The following is a 10576-nucleotide window of genomic DNA, read 5'->3' as shown; positions in this document are numbered from 1 at the left end:
GTATAAATATTTCATGTAACAAAAAGAGAGATCTTTATGTACAACAGAGGACTAGTACAGACCCAGCAGTAAAGTTACATTACGAAAAGTTACATTACGAGAAATACTGTAAAATTCTAACAAGTGTAATCAAGAAGGCCAAGCAGTTGCACTATGCACAAAAAATTAGCAACTGAAACAATAAAATAAAAACCATATGGCACATCATAAAAAGTGAGACAAATAGGAACACAAAACCTGACAATAATAAACACAAAGTTGCAGCCTCAGATTTCAACAATTTTTTTATCACTATAGCTGAAAAAACAGTGTACTATAATAAACAGTCTCACACAGAAGCTATTGAACTACTTAACCACATGCAAATAACATCTAAAGTAGCACTTCATTTCAGAAGTACAACACCTAAAGAAATTGAAAAAAACATAAAATTACTCAAAAACTCAGATTCCTGTGGATACAATGGCATCTCAAGCAGGATTTTAAAATCATGTGCAGACTTAATCAGTTATATATTGTGCTATTTGTGTAACCAATCTATGGAAACTGGTGTGTTCCCAGATAGAATAAAACATGCAGTAGTGATGTCAATCCACAAAAGTGGAGCAAGGGATGAAATATCCAACTGAAACTTCCTGGCAGATTAAAACTGTGTGCCCGACCGAGACTCGAACTTGGGACCTTTGTCTTTCGCGGGCAAGTGCTCTACCAACTGAGCCACCGAAGCACGACTCACGCCCGGTACTCACAGCTTTACTTCTGCCAGTACCTCGTCTCCTACCTTCCAAACTTTACAGAAGCTCTCCTGCTCAGTTGGTAGAGCACTTGCCCGCGAAAGGCAAAGGTCCCGAGTTCGAGTCTCGGTCGGGCACACAGTTTTAATCTGCCAGGAAGTTTCATATCAGCGCACACTCCACTGCAGAGTGAAAATCTCATTCTGGAAACATCCCCCAGGCTGTGGCTAAGCCATGTCTCCGCCATATCCTTTCTTTCAGGAGTGCTAGTTCTGCAGGTTCGCAGGAGAGCTTCTGTAAAGTTTGGAAGGTAGGAGACGAGGTACTGGCAGAAGTAAAGCTGTGAGTACCGGGCGTGAGTCGTGCTTCGGTGGCTCAGTTGGTAGAGCACTTGCCCGCAAAAGGCAAAGGTCCCGAGTTCGAGTCTCGGTCGGGCACACAGTTTTAATCTGCCAGGAAGTTTCATATCAGAGCACACTCCGCTGCAGAGTGAAATCTCATTCTGGAAATATCCAACTATTGGACCACATCTCTGCTGCCAGTGTTCACAAAGGTATTTGAGAGAATAGTGTATGATAGGATTTATAGTCACATTACACAAAATGGCTTACTGGCTCCTACACAGTTCGGCTTTCTTAAGGGCTCCTCCACAGACAGAGCTATATTTAACCTAACAGATGAAATTTTAGGTGAACTAAATTACAAAAGGTATCCAATGGGGATATTTTGTGACCTTTCCATGTCATTTGATTGTGTAGATCACAACACACTCTTAAAAAAGTTTCCACATTATGGCATTAAAGACAAATCTTTGACTTGGATAGAATCATACTTACAGAACAGGAAGCAAAGGGTTGTCTTAAGGGGTACAGGTACAGCATTAAAATCAGACTGGGGAAATATGAAGTATGGAGTCCCGCAGGGCTCGATTCTTAGGCCACTAATTTTCCTGATCTACATTAGTGATCTACCAATCACAATTAATAACAGAGCAAAAATAGTAATGTTTGCCGACGATACAAGTATCCTCATAAAAGGACCCATCTCCACAATGCAGGATACAGCCATGACAGTCTCTACTCAAGTACACAAATCATTCACTGGGAATAGCCTAACCTTCAATCTTTCAAAAACCAATATGGTACAGTTTCTGACAAAAAAAAAAAAAAAATAAATAAATAAATAAATAAAATAAAATAAAATAAAATAAAAAATAAAGTTCCTGAAATACAGGTTAACGAACATCAAATTAATGATACCACACATACAGATTCCTTGGTATCCATGTAGACAGTCACCTAAGATGGAAAGAACAAATTGATCAGCTGGTCAAGAAACTTGGCTCATCGTGCTTTGCACTAAGAGCTTTCCATCAGTTAGTGGACAGAGAAATTATGTTGTTGTCATATTTTGCATATTTCCATTCTGTTCTCTCCTATGGCATAATCTTCTGGGGAAATGCTGCAGGTGTTGAAGAAATCTTCAGAATACAAAAACGAGCAGTGAGGCTAATATGTGGGGTCCCTGATGGTGCACCTTGCAGAGGTCCATGGGTGTACCCAGCGAGGGGCAGGAGGGGTGGGGGGGGGGGGGGGGGCAGCTGCCCTCCCCTAGAAGATATTCACAGTTTTTCACTAGTTTACTGTTTTATTTAATAAGAAATGCTGCACGTTCTCTCGGATTGTACAAGTGCATTCTTGTATTTAAAATGTTCATTACAAGCAGTTTTTCACTGGTTTACTGTTTTATTTAATAAAAAGTGCTGTATGTTGTCTCGAGTCCTTGTTTCCTGAGACTAGTATGACCTGCCCCCCCCCGCCCAGTTCAGATCCTGGGTATGCCCTTGCAGAGGTCTCTTCAAATCTCTCAGCATACTTACCATCACAGGTCAGTATATATACTCACTGATGTTATTTGTAGCCAACAATAGGGAATTATCTCAGAAAAATTGTGACATCCACCACCATGACACAAGACAAGTGAAACATTTTCACCAAGGCTCTGCAACTCTCACTAAAGTACATAGGGGAGTTACTGAGTCAGGTACAAAGGTCTTCAATAAGCTTCCTGTCAGTATAAAAAAAGGAAATAAATAATGTACAGGTTTTCAAAAGGAAACTAAAATTATTCCTCATCGAACAAACTTTCTAAAAAATGAATGAATACTTAGAGTTATAAGACATAAGAATGGGGGAAACTGCCTAAGAAAAGCACTCCCTTAAAGATAAAGTGTGATACTGTTACTTGTAGTTTAACTGAAATTGTGGTGATAAAATGTAAATTTATCTATGTCATTATGAGAAAATGTGAACTCTCATGTATCCAATCTCTTGAGCATTCACTTAAACCTCTTCTTAAGAAATGCAGTTAAAATTTGTATTCAATCCAAACCATGACCATGAAGCAAATTTACCTGTTTGTCTATGTCAGTAGCATAAAAATATGCACTATCACTTATTCTACTACTTTAAACAGTCACTTAAACTGTTTTTGGCATAAAGCAGGCTTTAATACTGCATGCAAATAATTGTTCTTGTTAAATAAACAAATGTCTGTCCAATGTGATGTATAAATGTTCATGTACTTCTGTAATTGTATCAACTGACTTGTTTTATATTACTTGTACACTGGTTGTATAATATGTAATCAACAGGACCAAATAAATAAGTAAATAAAATAAAATACAATCAAATTTTTAACATTTTTTTAAGACACTGTTCTGACAGTGATAGATGGAAAGTTTATTGGCCATACCAATATACTGACACACTTGTAAGATATACTCATGGAAGGTTTGGACAATGTGGTTCATTAAAATGTATTTTAAAAAATTTAGGAAAACGTGTATTTCCACAACACTGCCAGAAGAGTCAGAAAGTTTCTTGCTAATTGCAATAGATATCAAAGGGTGAAGGTTAGCAACATAACGAGTATAGTTGTCTGCAAAGTGTAATACCCAATAAACAAATGGATTTAGTAGGCATTGACTTGTTGGGCAGATTGCCAAGAGCTAAAGGTGATTTTCACTATATTTTTGCCAAGGTAGACTTAGTCTCTAAATATGCAAAACTTCACTGTTTGAAGACAGCACACACAAAAATCATTTCTAAAATCACAAAGGACTATTAGTCTCTAAATATGCAAAACTTCACTGTTTGAAGACGGCACACACAAAAATCATTTCTAAAATCACAAAGGACTATTTTCACACAGTAGGCATACCTAAAGCAATTTTATCTGGTAACCCAACTGAATGTGGTTCGTGGTGTGGGTTCCTGTAGTCATGTCCTAGTTCATGAACCATGGGCAACGTATGAGTGGCCAAGTAAGTGGTCCCGACAGTCGGGATACCAGTTACTTTGGAATAAGGCTGGGCATCTTGGACATATTCTGAGTCCTGGTCACCTTTGTGCTCATACGGCAAAGACTACCACATCCACCGGTTAGTCCCTCAGCCGTTAGGGGTAAAACCCAATGGGACTTGGGGCAAGTAAGGCTAGCAACCTGCTTCCCTGGTACTTTAAATATGATGCTGGCAACAATCAGAGCAAAATGCCTCGGACCTTTGGAGGTAACGGAGTCCCACCTCTAACTGACAAACCAGGGACTCCAAAGATACGACTTGGCAAACAAATGGTAATGAGATGGGGAGCTATTAATATCAATGGGGGCTACTCTGGGAAGAAGGTAGAGCTGGCAGAGGCTGCAAGTAAGATGGGACTGGACGTTTTAGCTGTTAGTGACATTCGGGTAAGGGGTGAGAAAGAAGAGGAAGTGGGAGAATACAAGGTCTACCTGTCAGGAGTCAAAGCAGGAATAGCACAATGGGGTGTAGGGCTTTACATCAGGAAAGAAATGGAACCCAGCGTAGTTGCAATAAGGTATGTAAACGAACGACTGATGTGGATAGATTTGACAGTGTCTAACAAGAAAATTAGGATTGTGTCAGTATATTCGCATTGTGAAGGGACAGATCAAGATAATATGGATAGTTTTTATGAGGCACTCAGTGATGTAGTTGTTAGAGTAAAGGGCAAGGACAGTGTTCTGCTCATGGGTGATTTTAACGCCAGGATTGGAAATCGAACAGAAGGGTATGAAAAGGTTATGGGTAAATTTGGAGAGGATATGGAGGCCAACAGGAACGGGAAACAACTCTTGGATTTCTGTGCCAGTATGGGCTTAGTAATCACAAACTCCTTTTTTAAACATAAGAACACTCACCGGTATACTTGGGAAGGCAGGGGAACCAGATCTGTCATTGACTATATAATAACAGATCAGGAATTCAGGAATTCAGGAAGGCTGTGAGGGACACACGTGTATTCAGGGGATTCTTTGATGACACTGATCATTATTTAATCTGCAGTGAAATTGGGATTGTGAGGCCGAAAGTGCAGGAGGTCAGGTCCATTTGTAGGAGGATAAGAGTGGAGAAACTTCAGGATAAGGAAATCAGGCACAAGTACATAAAAGCGATCTCAGAAAGGTACCAGTTAGTTGAATGTAGTCAATTACAGTCATTGGAAAAGGAATGGACAAGGTACAGGGACACAGTACTAGAAGTGGCTAAAGACTGTCTTGGAACAGTAGTGTGTAAAAGCAGGATGAAGCAAACAGCTTGGTGGAATGATACGGTCAAGGCAGTCTGTAAAAGGAAAAAGAAGGCGTATCAAAAATGGCTACAAACCAGAACCCAGGTAGACAGAGAAAGTTATGTTGAAGAAAGAAACAAAGCCAAACAGATAATTGCAGCATCCAAGAAGAAATCGTGGGAAGACTTTGGAAACAGGTTGGAGACATTGGGTCAAGCTGCTGGAAAACCATTCTGGAGTGTAATTAGCAGTCTTCGAAAGGGAGGTAAGAAGGAAATGACAAGTATTTTGGACAGGTCAGGAAAACTGCTGGTGAATCCTGTGGATGCCTTGGGCAGATGGAGGGAATATTTTGAAGAGTTGCTCAATGTAGGTGAAAATGCGATCAGTAATGTTTCAGATTTCGAGGTAGAATGGGATAGGAATGATGATGGAAATAGGATCACATTTGAGGAAGTGGAAAAAATGGTCAATAGATTGCAGTGCAATAAAGCGGCTGGGGTGGATGAAATTAAGTCGGAACTCATCAAATACAGTGGAATGTCAGATCTTAAATGGCTACACAGGATAATTGAAATGGCCTGGGAGTCGGGACAGGTTCCATCAGACTGGACAAGAGCAGTAATCACACCAATCCTTAAACATTGAAACAGAAAAGATTGTAACAACTATAGAGGTATCTCTTTAATCAGCGTTGTGGGTAAAATCTTCTCAGGTATTGTTGAAAGGAAAGTGCGAGTATTAGTTGAGGACCAAGCGGATGAAAATCAGTGTGGGTTTAGGCCTCTTAGAGGTTGTCAGGACCAGATCTTTAGCTTACGGCAAATAATGGAGAAGTGTTATGAGTGGAACAGGGAATTGTATCTATGCTTTATAGATCTAGAAAAGGCATATGACTGGGTTCCTAGGAGGAAGTTATTGTCTGTTCTACAAGATTATGGAATAGGAGGCAAACTTTTGCAAGCAATTAAAGGTCTTTACATGGATAGTCAGGCAGCAGTTAGAGTTGACGGTAAATTGAGTTCATGGTTCAGAGTAGTTTCAGGGGTAAGACAAGGCTGCAACCTGTCTCCACTGTTGTTCATATTATTTATGGGTCATATGTTGAAAACAATAGACTGGCTGGGTGAGATTAAGATATGTGAACACAAAATAAGCAGTCTTGCATATGCGGATGACTTAGTTGTGATGGCAGATTTGATTGAAAGTTTGCAAAGTAATATTTCAGAGCTAGATCAGAAATGTAAGGACTATGGTATGAAGATTAGCATCTCCAAAACGAAAGTAATGTCAGTGGGAAAGAAATATAAACGGATTGAGTGCCAAATAGGAGGAACAAAGTTAGAACAGGTGGACAGTTTCAAGTACTTAGGATGCATATTCTCACAGGATGGCAACATAGTGAAAGAACTGGAAGCGAGGTGTAGCAAAGCTAATGCAGTGAGTGCTCAGCTACGATTTACTCTCTTCTGCAAGAAGGAAGTCAGTACCAAGACTAAGTTATCTGTGCACCGTTCAATCTTTCGACTAACTTTGTTGTATGGGAGCGAAAGCTGGGTGGATTCAGGTTACCTTATCAACAAGGTTGAGGTTATGGATATGAAAGTAGCTAGGATGATTGCAGGTACTAGTAGATGGGAACAATGGCAGGAGGGTGTCCACAATGAGGAAATCAAAGAAAAACTGGGAATGAACTGTATAGATGTAGCAGTCAGGGCGAACAGGCTTAGATGGTGGGGTCATGTTACACGGATGGGAGAAGCAAGGTTACCCAAGAAACTCATGGATTCAGCAGTAGAGGGTAGGAGGAGTCGGGGCAGACCGAGGATAAGGTACCTGGATTCGGTTAAGAATGATTTTGAAGTAATAGGTTTAACATCAGAAGAGGCACCAATGCTAGCACTGAATAGGAGATCATGGAGAAACTGTATAAGGGGGGCTATGCTCCAGACTGAACGCTGAAAGGCATAATCATTCTTAAATGATGATGATGATGATGATGAACCCAACTGAATGAAACATGAGAAAAATAAACCAATTATGTAGAATCTATTGCAGTAGGATAATTCAGATGGTTTAGAATATATAAGTAGTTATGAAGATGTGCTGAATAGCTTACAACATACCACAACTGGATTTTCACCATATGAAATCTTATAAAACAAGAAACCATTTATCTCATTAGTAAACCTACTGAATTCCCAGCATGCAAAAGTATATCTGCCACTGAAAGAGAGGATACTGTAGGAGAAACCATGAATCAGCATTACAACGCTAGAAAGTAGACAATGGTAGGAAAATAAAACCCTCACAGTTTAAAACTGAAGATTTTGTTCTAGCAAAATGTTATGCTAAACCTAAAGCAGTAAATAGTGAAATTAAGAAATTTTTGATATTTTCATTGCACCTTTTCAAATTTATGAAGGCCCTAACTATAATGCTTACAGGCTTATTTATACAAAATCCAAGAAACTATATGGACGTAGAAATGTAATACTATTGAAACCATAGAGGCATTCTAATTAAGTTGATACCATGTACACACCAATTTTTTTATCTGGAAATTCTTTATGCCAATTTGGAATTTTCTTTGGTCACATTTGATCATTTCCCTCGTCAGGGGCGGGGAGGGAGGGGGGGGGGGGGGGGGGGGAGGGAGGTTGCATGCATTACGTGTGTGGCAAATGCAGTTCCCTAGCATGTGACATTTTCTTCAACATAAACACAGTTTCAAATGTCACATTCTTCTCTTTTCGTATTCTTTATAGCCCTTCTCTACATAAACAATAAAACATGTTCTCATACAAAACTTGCAATATATGATTTGTGTACACATACAATTTCTTCATACATGTACCTGTTTGATAACCCAACATTCATTTTGCATATATGCTATCAACCTATTTATTACATAAAAATCTGTATTACTACTGGGTGTGAAATGCTTACATGCAGCTTGTGTCATGGATGAAAACTTATCACTGTTGTTCATTCCTTTAGACATGAGAAAACTGATTATAAATCATCTATACCCACCTATCTGAATGTCTGGGAAACTACTTGCAACATCTGTTGTTCACATGCTTACATTTACCTTTAGAAACCAAACTTGTCACCTCACTTATCAATATATGAGGGCTATCCACAAAGTACATTACGTTTTCGTTTGTGTCCGTTAGGGGCGGGGCTAGCACGGCCATCTTGGCGTCATGGCATTCCGCCACTCAGTCAGCATCCTGGCGTGCTAGTGAGAGGTTCATGCTGTACTCCGTTGAGTTACTTTGACAGTTTGAAATGTCAACGTTAATTGAAAATGTCGCGAAGTGTGAAGTGTGTGCTGTTATAAGGTTTCTGACTGCAAAAAACTGTACACCGATAGAAATCTATCGGCAGCTTTGTGAAGTGTATGGGGACAACGTAATCACTGAAGGTGGAGTGCATCAATGGGTCATAAAATTTAAAAATGGCCGAACTAATGTTCACGACGAAGAGCGAAGTGGAAGACCCAGCATAGTGACTGCCGAACTTGTCGATGCCGCGGTCCGTGAAAACCGTAATTTCACAATAATGGAACACTCTATGAGTTTTCCACAAATTTCACTAAGTTTGTTGCACGAAATCATTACCGAAAAGCTTGGTTACTACAAGTTTTGTGCAAGATGGATACCAAAAATCTTGACAGAGATTCACAAAAATCAGCGAATGGCTGCAGCGTTAACATTTTTGGACGCTTACAAGAAAAATGGCGACTCATTACTCGATCGCATCATTACTGGTGATGAAAAATGGGTTAAACATGTGAACTGCGAGACACAATTGCAGTCAATGCAGTGGAGGCACACAAATTCCCCCCAAAAACCCAAGAAATGCATGCAGTCAATGTCGGCAAGGAAGGTGATGGCGACTGTCTTTTGGGACAGAAAAAGTGTGATTTTTGTGTATTTCCTGGAAAGAGGCACTACAATAAACTCTCAAAGGTATTGCCAAACTCTGCACAACCTCAGAAGAGCAATACAAAACAAGTGCAGAGGAAAGTTGGGCTCAAAGATCTTGCTGATTCACGACAACGCCCGGGCCCACACAGCAAATGCCACTCATGAAGTTCTTGAATCTTTTAAGTGGGAGTTGTTTCCTCATCCGCCGTACAGTCCCGACCTGGCACCGAGTGACTTCCACTTATTCCCAGCAATGAAGAAGTGGTTGGCTATGCAGCGTTTTGATGACGATGCATAGCTTCAAGAAGAGGTAGCCATGTGGTTGAAGGCGCAGGCGGCCGAATTTTACGACGAAGGAATTTCCAAGCTCGTCCATCGCTACGATAAGTGCCTTAATTTAAATGGCAACTATGTAGAAAAGTAGTATTTAAGTATGGCTTTCATCTGTATATAATAAAAAATTTCCAATACTTTATTTATTTTTAATTCCAAAACGTAATGTACTTTGTGGATAGCCCTCGTATTAAACACATGACTGAATGAATTCTTTACTACTTGCTTACAGTTGCCTCTACAAACCAACACTTGTCACCTTGCTTATCAATATACTACACACATGAGTGTATGGATTCTTTACTACATTCCTTATTACTCAGTCTAGCCTCTATAAACCAACATGTGTTACCTTGCTTGTCAATACATTATACACATGACTGAATGAATTCTTCACTATTTGATTATTGCTTAGATTTGCCTATTTAAAACAACACTTGTAGTTATGCTGATCATCACTTAGTGTATTATACATGTGGTTACATGAGGCCATTAGAAATTTTATTATTACCCACATACTTTTGAGAACTTACTTAAGTCAACATACTAGGTTGGTCAGACCAACATTTGTCACTAGGAATTCTGTGTATGAAACTATACTTCTGGCTTTATGTAACATCACTCTGTTAATTACATATTTACTTACAAAAACCTACATCTGTAAAGAGGCTCAGATATGTACTTCAATTATATAGATTTGCACAAATATGGAATATCAATTATTTACATGAATATATGATTGAACTTTTGCCACCTTTATTACATACAAGAACTTATGAACTTTAATACACGCATCAAAAAAAGTTTTGCATCACCTTGGGTCCGAGAGATCTGGAAATGGACAAAAAACTGGAATAGAGATCAACGTAATCATTATTTCTGCCCTTTTTATTGCTCATGAAAACCACACATTGCATGTTGTACCACCATACAGCGAGAATTTCAGAGGTGGTCATCCAGATTGCTGTACACACTGGTA

General features: G+C 39.4%; 1 non-coding gene across 1 annotated transcript; it reads left to right on the top strand.

Annotated features, from left to right (window-relative positions):
• Positions 1 to 1097: 1097 nt before the first annotated feature.
• Trnal-caa (transfer RNA leucine (anticodon CAA)) lies at positions 1098 to 1172 on the top strand. The gene has a single exon. It is a non-coding gene; the product is annotated as a tRNA-Leu (tRNA).
• The last annotated feature ends 9404 nt before the right edge of the window (positions 1173 to 10576 follow it).

This window comes from Schistocerca serialis, chromosome 2 (assembly GCF_023864345.2).
Source record: "Schistocerca serialis cubense isolate TAMUIC-IGC-003099 chromosome 2, iqSchSeri2.2, whole genome shotgun sequence".
Classification (NCBI taxonomy): domain Eukaryota; kingdom Metazoa; phylum Arthropoda; class Insecta; order Orthoptera; family Acrididae; genus Schistocerca; species Schistocerca serialis.
Note: the sequence above shows the minus strand (reverse complement) of the source record. Positions and strands in the feature narration are given on the sequence as shown.